This window comes from Solanum pennellii, chromosome 12 (genome assembly GCF_001406875.1).
Source record: "Solanum pennellii chromosome 12, SPENNV200".
In the NCBI taxonomy this organism is placed as follows: domain Eukaryota; kingdom Viridiplantae; phylum Streptophyta; class Magnoliopsida; order Solanales; family Solanaceae; genus Solanum; species Solanum pennellii.
Genome location: NC_028648.1, coordinates 68,822,148 through 68,834,325, shown reverse-complemented (window position 1 = coordinate 68,834,325; position 12,178 = coordinate 68,822,148). Strand labels below are relative to the sequence as shown.

The 12,178-nt window shown below is 32.8% G+C and overlaps 1 long non-coding RNA gene across 1 annotated transcript; it reads right to left on the bottom strand.

Annotated features, from left to right (window-relative positions):
- Positions 1 to 489: 489 nt before the first annotated feature.
- LOC114075095 lies at positions 490 to 3,117 on the bottom strand. Its single transcript, XR_003575443.1, has 2 exons — positions 2,579 to 3,117; positions 490 to 2,459 (listed from the first exon to the last, which is right to left on the bottom strand). It is a non-coding gene; the product is annotated as an uncharacterized LOC114075095 (long non-coding RNA).
- Between the last annotated feature and the right edge of the window lie 9,061 nt (positions 3,118 to 12,178).

Genomic DNA, 12,178 nt, shown 5'->3' with positions numbered 1-12,178 from the left:
TGTTTTATTCGAAGAAGGAAAAGTCTTTATTTCGAAGAGTTTTCAACTTTTTTAGAGTCGCCACTTAATTTTTAAGAAAAAATCAAGAAAACTTCTATTTTCAAAAGACTCAATAGAAAAGTCAATTGAAAATATTTAAAAGGGTTCGAGGATTCCTATTAACGTCTTAGGAAGGTTTTGAAAGCACCAAAAGACGTTCCGCTTAATTATGGTTATCCGACAACAAACATAATTTGGCTAAAAATTGCTTTTACTTGATTTGAAAAATGATTAGAACAGTAGAGTGTTTAAACTATTAATTTGTTATCCAAGTGAGTTATTTTACAATAATTATTGATTGTAAGTCGATAAAACATTTAAGGCATTTTGCGGGAATTTGGAGTTTCTAACTTTAAAACTACCGACAGATAAACTCAAAATAAAATGAAAATAAGAGAGAGAGAGACAGAGAGAGAGAGAGAGAGAGAGGGAGAAAGAGAGAGAGAGAGAGAGAGAGATGGGTCCAAATCCGGGTTATCTATCCGCTTGGACCGGTATTTGGACCCTTTGTTTGTGGGCCTTAGGCCCAGTCGACTTGTACCTGTCCTAACTATTCAAAATAATGAGGATACAAAAGGGCTTAGGCCCAAACAAAATACAACATTTTTTCAAAATAAATTTTTTGGACTCTTTGTCCAAATCATTCAGTGCTTTGACCTTCTTTGATTCCTTAAACCTCGGGACCTGTACGTCAATTTTTGGGTTGACTCGAAAGGGGAATTTTGAGATCTTATGGCTCCCAGAAATGCGAGAGGAAAGGAGAGAGAATTCACGGAGCACTCCGGCGATTTTTACATGCAAACAGAAGGAAGCAACATAAGCGAAACTCATAATATTGATAGAAGTACAATGTAATATGATGGTAGCATAACACGAGAAGCTACTGTTAACATCAACTTTGGTGTCACATAACCCATATGTTTCAAATAACACCAAATGAAATATTCCAATTTTCGCATCATGGATATACCGGAACAATATAATCATTTCAACAAAGAAACACAATACCATACCGGGGAATAAATATGGTCCCAACATGTCAAAAAAAAAAATAGAGAAAAATGATAGAACAAAATTAAACAATAACTAAAATAATTTCAATAAGCAAGTATTAATTAGCTATATTTAAACAGTTGCAAATACACACGGAGGAACTGAGTTAAATTAATCTTCTTCAGGATATATACAAAAAACTACCCATTTTGGCGTATTAATTCAAATTAAGCGAAAACACATGCAACTTAGGAGCTTTATGAGTAGGAAAAAAAGATTTAAGAAAAGGGTAAAAGTAAAGCAAAAATAAGCAAACAAAAGTGAAAAAAAATAAATAAAAAAAGGGGAAAATAACAATAATAAATAAAGAAAATCTATCAAGTAAGACCATTGTTTCTGCATATGACAAAAAAACACATTATACCAAAATAATTCCACAGATATTAGAGGGCCTAACAGAACTATGCCAAGTTAGGGGAGACATAGAATGATATGCTAAGGACACAAAAGCCTTGGTAAAGAGCAAATGTTTCGAAATCAAATCACGGGATATATATATATATATATATATATTATTTTAAGATTTAATTTTCTAATCTCCACGTGATTTAGTATGGCACTAAAGTCGGTGATAACTAAAACCACTAAAACTGATTGCAACTACATGGAAGAGACCTAGATGTATCTATTTAGACAAATATGATAGCGGAGAAAAGCCAATGCAAATGAGAAAATAAATGACTAGATGGAACGAGACCATTTTAGACGGTATTATAAAAGTTGGAATATGGCATTGGAAATGGAAGCATTAAGTTCCTGTATTTTACCAAACAAATTTGAGCATTCCGAAACATGAACAGAACAGTGAATAAAAATAGACAACATACTAACATTTGCAGAAACACTTTTTAAAAAAAAAAAACATTTCCCATTATATAGGACCAAAGATAAGGGACATACAAAGACATAAAATTTGGCAATATCCCTTTAAGCAAATAGCAACAACACAGTAAACTCACCCCCAAAACGTAAAGAATAGCACGGGCTATGCCGATTGAAGACGCTAAGCATAAACCATATTTAAAAATAATGACTCTAACAGCAGCAGACTGAACACATACGAAATCGTAAAAAACTAGCTAAACCAAGAGAAAATTAAACAATGGAAACATTGCTGGGGTTATCATAAAGTAATCACACCACAGAATCTTTTACTCAATACTAAAACCAAACAAAAACAACTTAATAATATGAATACTTCACACCAAATCATTACCAAACCAACGACAACCCAAATCGAATACCACATCGAGGTAGAGGAGGGAAGAAAAAGGATGTAGTAAAGGAAGAAGTGTTACCTCCTCCGATGCAGCGAAACTGGGTGTCGACGAGCTTTTAGAGTGGCGATCCTTTCTCACCAACGTGACCTTGAATATGGACAGCCGAGCGAAAGAAAACAAAAAAACGAACAGGGATCCCGATAAACTCCTTTGAACTTGAAAAGAAATAATGAGATAGAAACGACGCAGGTCTCAAGCGAGCTAACCTTCTTCCCTTCGGAATATTCTCAAACAAATTTCAACTCCAGCTCTCTCTAGTATTTTCTCTGATATATGTATTTATATTTTTTTCTCTAAAAATTATCCACCAACGTTTCTGTTAGCTGTAAATTAACTCAAAAAAAATTTCTCTCCAAAAAATCCCCCCTCTCAAATAATAATCATAACGAGTATATATAGCTAAAAGGCTAGGTTTTTCTGGAAAAAGGGGGGAAGAGCCAAAAACGACAGGGACTCGGGGCAAAATCAGGATTCCATGTTCCAGTTTGAATTTGAAACCCCCTTTCCCCTTTTTCATCCACAAGCTTTCTGGAAAAAAAAATCTGAGCTTATCCGGAAAGGGAAAGAGGGGGGATGGCTGAGATGAAATCGGTTGTTCTTGGTGTTATACGTGTCTCCATCTCACGCCACCAAGGACGATCGCGTGCCTTGCCCGGTTGCTTTTGCTGCTGCAGTGGTATGGAGACAGGGACGATGAAGCGCGTTCAGGCCGTTGGTTTGTCTTTTTTGGTGGAGTTCACGCTTTCTGGAAATTTGAGATGGGTTTGAATTATTAGAGGGTAGGTTGAAAAAAAAAGGTAGTTGGGTGTGGGCTGGGTCATTTCGTTTGGTGGGCTGATAATTGGGGGTGGGATGGGCTGCTGAAGAATTATAGGAGGGAAAGGGAATAGGGCTGAGAATTTGACCAATAGATGGCCCAACATTCGGTCTTAACAAAATAAGTTAATTTATTTCGCGAATGATAACATGAATCAATTAATTAATAAGCTTCTTAATTTTAATAAGATAAAAAAGTTAACTTAATTATAACTAATGACTCAAATCGTAAATTGACAACTTAAACAAAATCAATTTTATAAAGTATTAAGTAAGACCAAAATCTTTTGGGACAATTTTTTGAATTTTTATAAAATAAACTAATTATATATACAATTATATAAACATATATATTACTTAAACTATAATAGGATAAACTAATAAAATTAACTATAAACTAAGGATCAGATCTACAAGTTCCTAAAACTAATTTAATAAATTTTTTAGTAAAACTAAAATCTTTTTGCAACAAGTTTTTAAATATATCACAAAATAAACTAATTATATAAAAACCTATAAGAATATATATCGCTTCAAAATTATAAAAAGTCTACTAAAATTATCTTTTAAATGACTTGAAAATCATTTGAATCTTATAAAGTCGACTATTTCAACTCGTTAGGAAATTAAGAAATTCGAAAATTAATTATTATCGGGGAGGATCAAAATTTGGGTGTCAACAAGATCATTTACCATCAGGTTAGAAGGTCGAGAAACAATGAAGTTGCTTCAGTCAAGGTTTTTTGGAGGAGTCAGTCCGTAGAACGAGATACTTGGAAGGTAGAAGCGGGCATGAAAACCAAGTATCCTCACCTCTTTCATTGCGATTCCATTCAAGCTTGAGGTAATAGTTCCTCTTTAGTTTTTCGGTCATACATGCGTGAATTTAGTCTTAGAATCATGTTCCCTCCATTTGTACTTGCATTTTCAGTGTATTTGCATGTTTTAGGAACTCAGTTCAATCAGAAATACAGTTCTTAGTGTTTAGTTGTAGGGATTGCAACCCTCTCCCACCATTTCAGCTAGTTTAGTCTTCATTCACGGACGAATGTTCCAACGGGGAGATACTGTAACAACTCGTATCCTAGATAGATCGGAATTCAGATTTTCAAGAAGTGAAAGTGCTACCTATGGAGGCCACCTACGGATCGTAGGTTTGACCACGGTCCATGGACTAGGTTCGTGAAACATGGTCCATAAAAAATCCAAATATCCCAAATGATAGTCAGGACATACAGACTGTAGGTAGGACCAAAGTCTATGCACTAGTTCCATCGATCTTAGTCATTACAACCCCTTATCTGAAGCAAATGACAAAGGAATAGGATGTACTGTAGGTGGGACCATGGTCTGTGGACTTGGTCCATCGATCATGGCCAACAGACTCATTCTCTGAACCAAATGATCGACAAGACATATGGACCGTAGGTAGGACCACGGTCCGTGGACCAGATGCATTAATCTTGGTCCACATACCCATTCTCTAAACGAAATGATGTCCAGGGCTTATGGACCGCAGATAGGATCACGATCCGTGGACCAGGTCCGTCGATCACTTTGACATCAGTTAAGGTAGAGGTCTTTTGGTATCTTCCTATTTTGTTTAACACCTAAGCTATGAGTTTAGATCCTAAATCATGAGGTTTTTGTCATTTTAAGACTAGAAACATAACTAAAACTTACATAAGTAAAAATCATTAGTAAAAACTTAGAAAATTAGAAACAAGTGAGGAGAAAAAGGTCAAGAACCCTAGTTCAAGAATGTAACAAAGTTCCATCAGTTCCAGCACCAAAATGTAATGATTTATTCATGGAATTAATCACTGGGTATGTGGGATTTAATTAGTGGGTTCCTTTCGCCCTTTGGGTCCCTAGAATTTAGTTAGTTTCCTTACTCCCTTATCATGAATACACCTAGGGTTTCTACAACTTTAGCAGATTATCATAAATTAGTTATTAATATATTCCAAATAAGATTATCATGTTGCTAGTAGGTTTATTTCACAAATTTCAGAACCATAACTATGTATTTTTTATTTCTTGAATTACACAAGCTAGGTTAGATATTTATGTTATTCAGTTATACATGTCTTAGTTATTAATGCATCAATATCAATTTAATTGTTCCATTCTCAGTTTGAATGTTCAGTTTTAGTTATCAGTATATCCAGTATTGCAAAAATTCAGTCATTATGTGTTGATTACTTAATCCATTTGGAGTAGCATAATACTATGTTGGACTAGGGTTTAGCGTACCTAAATAGTCCCAGGACTACTAGCCAAGTAGGTTGTCAAATCCCTATGTGGGCATCAATTTAGTGATTATGTCAGCATGCTTTTATATCTCTGGCAGGGTATATTGGGTCCTCTCAGTGCGGCGTATACATCAAACTCCACACTTTGCTTATGTGGTTTTATTATTTTTTATTAGTAGCTCTCACAATTTAGTCAGATTATATTGTATTGACCTTTTTATCAGTATATTCAATATTTAGTTTTAGCATGTTATAACTTGATCATTGCATTCAGTTTTCTTAGCATTCAGTATCTTTATAATGTTCATATTATTTGATTGTAGTATTGCCTTGTTCAGTTATATGTTATTTCATATTTACTCTATCTTGCATGCTCATAACCTTTCAAGTACTGTCGTATATGTGCTCTACATCTTCTTGTGATATAAGTTCAGGTTCTGAGCATCAAGATTTCATTTAGATCGATTCCCGATCACTAGTTCAGCAAAATCTGTGGTGAGTCCTCATTCTGCAATCATGAGTTTCTTTTCAATATTTATAGTCTTTTAGTTTCAGTTTTGGTAGACTTAGTTGGGGCATGTCCCACCATTTCTAGTCAGTTAGAGACTTATTTGGGACATAATTAGTTTCAGCTCAATATTGATTAATATCTTTTTTGTATTAAACTAATCAGTCTCCATATATCTCCATTACAATATTTGAGTATTCCCTATCTTTCCATTTTAATTATGATTTACCTTCTGCATCAGTTTGTTATCTTTACTATGTTCAAGATCATGTCATATGCTTAGCTTTGGATCACTTGTGGTCCTAGATCCCGTGTCCGCGTCTTGGGGGTAACTTGAGGCGTGACAATATCCATACGTTAACCGGAAAATGATCCAAATTTCCCCTGACTATGTGAAATAGACGATTTATACCCTTCGCTACATTTTGGGGTTAAAAATTCCCCTGTTGTTATTCTAAGATACCACATAAAAACTCAAGAGTTAAGACCCTATATTTTTATTGACTTGGCTAGCCACGTGGGACTAATCTTTTCACCTAAGCATTGCCAACTCAGAATCATTACAAAAGAACTAGACCTTTAGCAGCGATAATAGTAGCCACAAAAGCCCAAAAATTCGTCAGTAAAAGTTTTTAAGATTGATTTCTAATTTTTTTTTTTCTTCATTGTTTTTAAAAAAACTAAAATGATATCGATTAAGTAGGATTTTGAAGACATTGTATGTTTTATTTTTATATTATATGTAAATGTAAAAAATGTACAATGATGCATTATATAGTAGGAGATGTGAATGGAGAAGTCACTTTCATGATTTTTCGTAATAATATTGGGTGTATTTTAATATTGATATTGCAAGTTATTTATTTTAGAAAATTAGGTTGCAATCGAAAATTGATTATCATAATTTTTGTTGAGAAAATAGATTTTACTAGCGAATGGTTGTTGGGGCCTCAGTCGTCACTAAAAATTACTCATAACTTTTATTGGCAATATTTTTGAATTTTGTGGAAACTTTGTCGACACTAAAGGTCTTATTATTTACTACTGAATCTTAGTTGGCAACACTTAGGTGGAGGGATTAGTCCAATGTGGCATGCCACATCACTAAAAAAATTGGGGTATTAACTTTTGAAGGTATTTGGTCTCTTAGAATAAAGGCGGGGGTATTTTTGATCCCAAAATGTAATGGAGGGTATAAGTGGTCTATTTTGCATAGTTAAGGGGCAATTATTACCCTTTTCCGTACATTAAAACTAATGAAAAAATAGGTGCTTACAAAATATTAGCAATATTCCAACATGAAGTTGATTATTTGTTATCACGTAACTCAAGAACGTCTAATGAATGAATTATTTAGGAAATAGTAAATCATTGGTTCTTTAATAAACACTAAAAGGAAAATAAAGAAGAAAATAATAATATGTATACAAAGTCATTCCGTAAGATAAAGAACACATTTATGTTGCATTGATTATAGAAATGTGTTATATGTCTTGGGAAATTTTTTAAAAATTGTTCAACAGGTTCAGAAAAGAAATTACGCTTGAACATGAAAGCAACATTTCTGATGAATCTGTTCCATTGATAAGTTAGAAACTTCATATTTATATTAAAATATATAATATGTAAGCTTATATATTGTAGTTTTAAATTATAAAATTTTATATAGAATATAAGAATTAATATACCTACTATGTGTGCATATGATTAATATAAATAACTTTGTAGAAACATAAACAATGGAGTTTAAAACATGTCCTAAAAATAACAATTAATATCATAAGCATAAATTAATGAGCATAAAAAGTAAACCACGATATGTAAAAATAGAATGAAATAAATAGGAACAAATTGAGTCCATTGAATGCACAACGTCCCCTTAAGAATACAATTTCCCTCTAATATCTAAGCTTTAAAGATTTACATTCTCTCAGGATGAAACAATTTTATTCACCAACATATAGATACAAGAAATGGTGTCTTTAAGCCACTTAACATGACAAAAGTTCACAAATATTTAATGGTGCTGATGAAGAAGTTCAGAATTTTAATTGTTTACAAATGAGAAAAAATCTCTCTATTTATAAACAACAAAGGATAGTGTAAACAAATTCTTATTGTGCTTTATCGGGAAAGACACAACACATTGAAAAAGGGCAGAAGATTTATAAAAATAACAAACTATTGTAAAAGTCACAACTCTTCATAAAAGTCACAACTTTTTCATAAAAATCACAACTTTTCAAAAAAGTCATAACCTTAATAAATTGATATTTTACAGCATTGAATTAAAAATGGATAATTTCTAATAGATTAGTACTCCCATGAGCCAAAAAGAGAACAAAGTAAATATGATAGAGGTGAAAAGGTGGATGAGTCATATTTAAGATGTTTCATTGGGTGTTTAATGTATCTTATAACAACATGACCCGATAGATTATACGTTTTAAGTATTTATTTCAAGGTTTTTACATTGTCCAAGTGAAGTATATTTGAAGAATTATGTGATACATTAAAGGAACCATCACCAATGGAGTAAAGTTTCATAAGAGTCAACCTATGAAGCTTTATGGGAATTCTAACATTGATTAGGGTGGTTCCGAGGATGATGTAAAGAGTACTTCAGGGTAATATTTTTGTCTTGGTTTTGGAATTTTCTCATGGAGTTGTAAGAAACAAAAAATTGTAGCTTAATCTACTGCCGGAGTTGAGTTTGTGGGAGCTGCAACAACACTAAATTATACCTTGTGGCTGAAAAAATTATTGTTGATTTGCATATGCAACAAACTGGAAGCATCAAAATATTTGTGGACAATGAAGTAGAAATAACTATATCTCACAATCTTATGCTTCATGGAAGTTCTAAGAACTTCAAAATCAATTTCTTTTTCTTTAGAGAAGTGAAAATAGATGGTGATATAACTCTTGTCTACTACAAGTCAAAAGCACAATGAGTGAAATACTCACTAAGCCTTCACCAGTCAGCAAGTTTTAGCATCTCAAACACAATTTGGAGTTTGAAAATTCCAAAGCAAGGTGTGTCAGGAGTTCGCTTTTTCAATTGCAATTAATTTTACTTTTATTATTTTATATTAGATAAAACTTAGTCAATTAGTTGTTAGTCATCTATTCCTGTTAATTAGGAGTAAGTTATTGAGTTAGGAATCTGCTAGTCATGGGTTTACTGCTTTCTGCTTTCTGTTTTTTAGTCTAGTCTTATAAATGTAATCTAAAGATATCAATAAAAATGTTCTTATACCAATATTCTTTTTGACTTCTCTTCTTTCTAAAAAGATAATACTTCCTAAAATTTACCAATAAACCGTTTAAATCGTTAAACGTTACTATTAGTGTTCTTATATTTTTTTCTTCTGTAACAAATATTGCTATTTGTATGATGTATAATTTTTTATTGTCTCAATGATTTAATATTATAAGAATTGGATTCGCATTTCTATGCATTTGTTCAATGATTTTGCCTTCTGGAAGGAAAAATAGGTTTAAGATTGAAAATATTTGTTGTCATTATGAAAATGCTCTCTACAAGAATTTATAATCATAACCAAGAGAAAAAAAACAATCATATGCTTATATCATTTTAGAAATTTGGAGAAGATAACTACTACACTACTGCTAAATGTATCCTAGTTTCTAACAAGTGTAAGTGATGCTCACTATAAATTGCATACTAACAACTATTTACAACAGTAAAAATAAAAGAATGTGATTAAATCGATCATACAACAAATGACAAAAGATAATGAATTAGGATATAAGTGTCTTATCCTTCTTTATGAAAGTTGATTTAATGTAGTAGACTTATCTATTACCTTCTGCTGGAGCTGGGTTTAATTTATTGAGACAACACTTCTTTTGTTGCATTTCAGCATCACCAATGGTGAAATACGCAACTAACACACACATGATTTTGGAACTTTACTTTCATAACATTTATGTTGTAACAGTTACATTCTTCTTTTATTGGAGATTGACTCATTCCACTTCTCAAGTAGTTGAAATACGGGTTTACCTACTAACAAGAAGTTTGTGGTGCTGCTTCCACAGCCTAAGTCTTAGCAGATAAATTCAAAAAGACTATGATATATTGTAGCCTTTCTAGAAAGCTCTCAATATCATATTCCACAAACTAAATGTAACATATGATGACACATAAATATGTTACTATTAGGCTTCATCATCTTTTCTTTATTTGCATCTCAATACTTCAAGCACGTGCCTTGCACAAGATATCTAAATTTCATAAGAAATTACTTTTCCTTTTTTAGGGTATTTCTTATCCACATTGGAGTTTAACTGATTAGTTGCCTCTGTTAGGGCCCATTTGTGGGTAACATTCGTACCAAAGATTTTTCTATACCCAAAGCTAGATCAAGAGACTTCTAGCTAAGAGAGAAGAAGTACCATCAACTAGACCACATTCTTTGTTGGTCCCATCGATTTGGAATGCATGAAGTGATGTGTGGTAAAAGCTAAAACCAGAATGTTGATTCCTCCTCTTAGAGGGAGATACAGACTAATTCTTTTTTTACCAACTACAAACCATAAGTTAAGGGATGGTCATTTATTTAATTTTGGTTAATGGCTGGAACATAATTTAATTTGTTTACCAAGTTATCCTCATAAAATAAAAATAAATGTCAACAAAAATAAGAGCAACAAACTAGGAATAGAAAATATTATGACTAATTGGTTCGAAGGAAATAATTGCACTTGTAGGAAAAACTAACAAATGCTTCATTAGATTTGAGGTATTAGTAGAACAACCATTTCAGTCCTTATGCTCTGGTTCTATAACACGAATCTCCATATTTATCACATAATCAAATAAGAACATCAATAGTAGATAGTGTTTTATTGCATCAAAACTATGCGTACGACTACAAATGTCATAACCTTGACATTCTTCAAATTTTGTAAGAAAACTTTGAATATGTTTTGTTAAAACGAGAGGTACTCTTCTACCAGCAAATTAATGTTCTCGCTCTCAAAAGAAGCATGATACTATAAATGCAAAACAAGGACAAATTGAGTTAGGTGGTAATCTTAACAACTACAGTAATAAAATTGAAGTTGTCCAGGCTGTAATGGATCAATATATATTTGACATAAAGATATAACAAATTGAAAACATACCGCCATATCAGGAAATATCATTAGGTTTTTCAAATTACAATTCGACCTTAAGAGGTTTTCTATGTGAAGGAAAGTTTGAAATAGAAAAACTTACTGTCAACCATCTACATTCCTGCATCTGTAAGGAGACGTCTTCCTCTTCCAACATCAAATATGAAATCTCCTGAATAGATGAATGAGGAAGAATAAAGGTAAGTACATTTTTTTACAGGGCTTACAAACTAAACCAATAGTGATTTCTCATCCTTGTAACACCTTGTAGCTTAGAAGAATAAAAGGAACAAATATTTAACCTCGCGTATTACACTAAAACTATAGGAGTGAATTAAAGGGAAGTGAATAAATATATAAGTAATCAGGTTAATTAAAAAAATCATGACCCCCATTGATCAATCAACTTGATAGGTAAAAAACAGGAGTTCTATTCAGAATCAATATAAAAAGACTTGGAGATATTTGAGAATGCTAACTGACCTTGGTAAACCAGGATGTCAATATATCTCATTAGCAAAACGAACACTTGCCAAAATATCATTCTCTATATTTTCATTTATTTCATCTAATTCATCACAGTAAAGATCAAAATTTGTGTGTTCAAAGATTACAAGTCCCTACGCTTAATTTTCATATGATTAAAACCCCAGAAATCATTAAATATTAAAGAAATGGAGCAACAACTTTAAAGAAGCATGTATCACCTTCGAGTGAATACCAATCCCCGCCGGGATGATTGATATACAGTGGTTTCACAGTATAATTAATACTTTTTCCTTAAGTTTAGTGTGTCCGAAAGCCTCTTTGTGCTAATTTTGATATAAGTTTCTCTTTGTTTTGCAGGAAATCTGTCCAAAGCTGAATGCGGAGATTTTGAGCGGAAAAATGCAGAAGAGACCACCTACGGAGCTTATGACGGTCCGTCGTGCTTGTGACGGTCCGTAGGTGGCAGCGTAGTGCAGCTGCTGAAGGAAGATGGGGAAGTCTGACCAAGTGTGGGATTACGAAGCTTGTGACGGTCCGTCATGGCTGTGACGGTCCGTCCTGCAGGTTCGTCGTGAAGTTCAGAGAAGTGATCC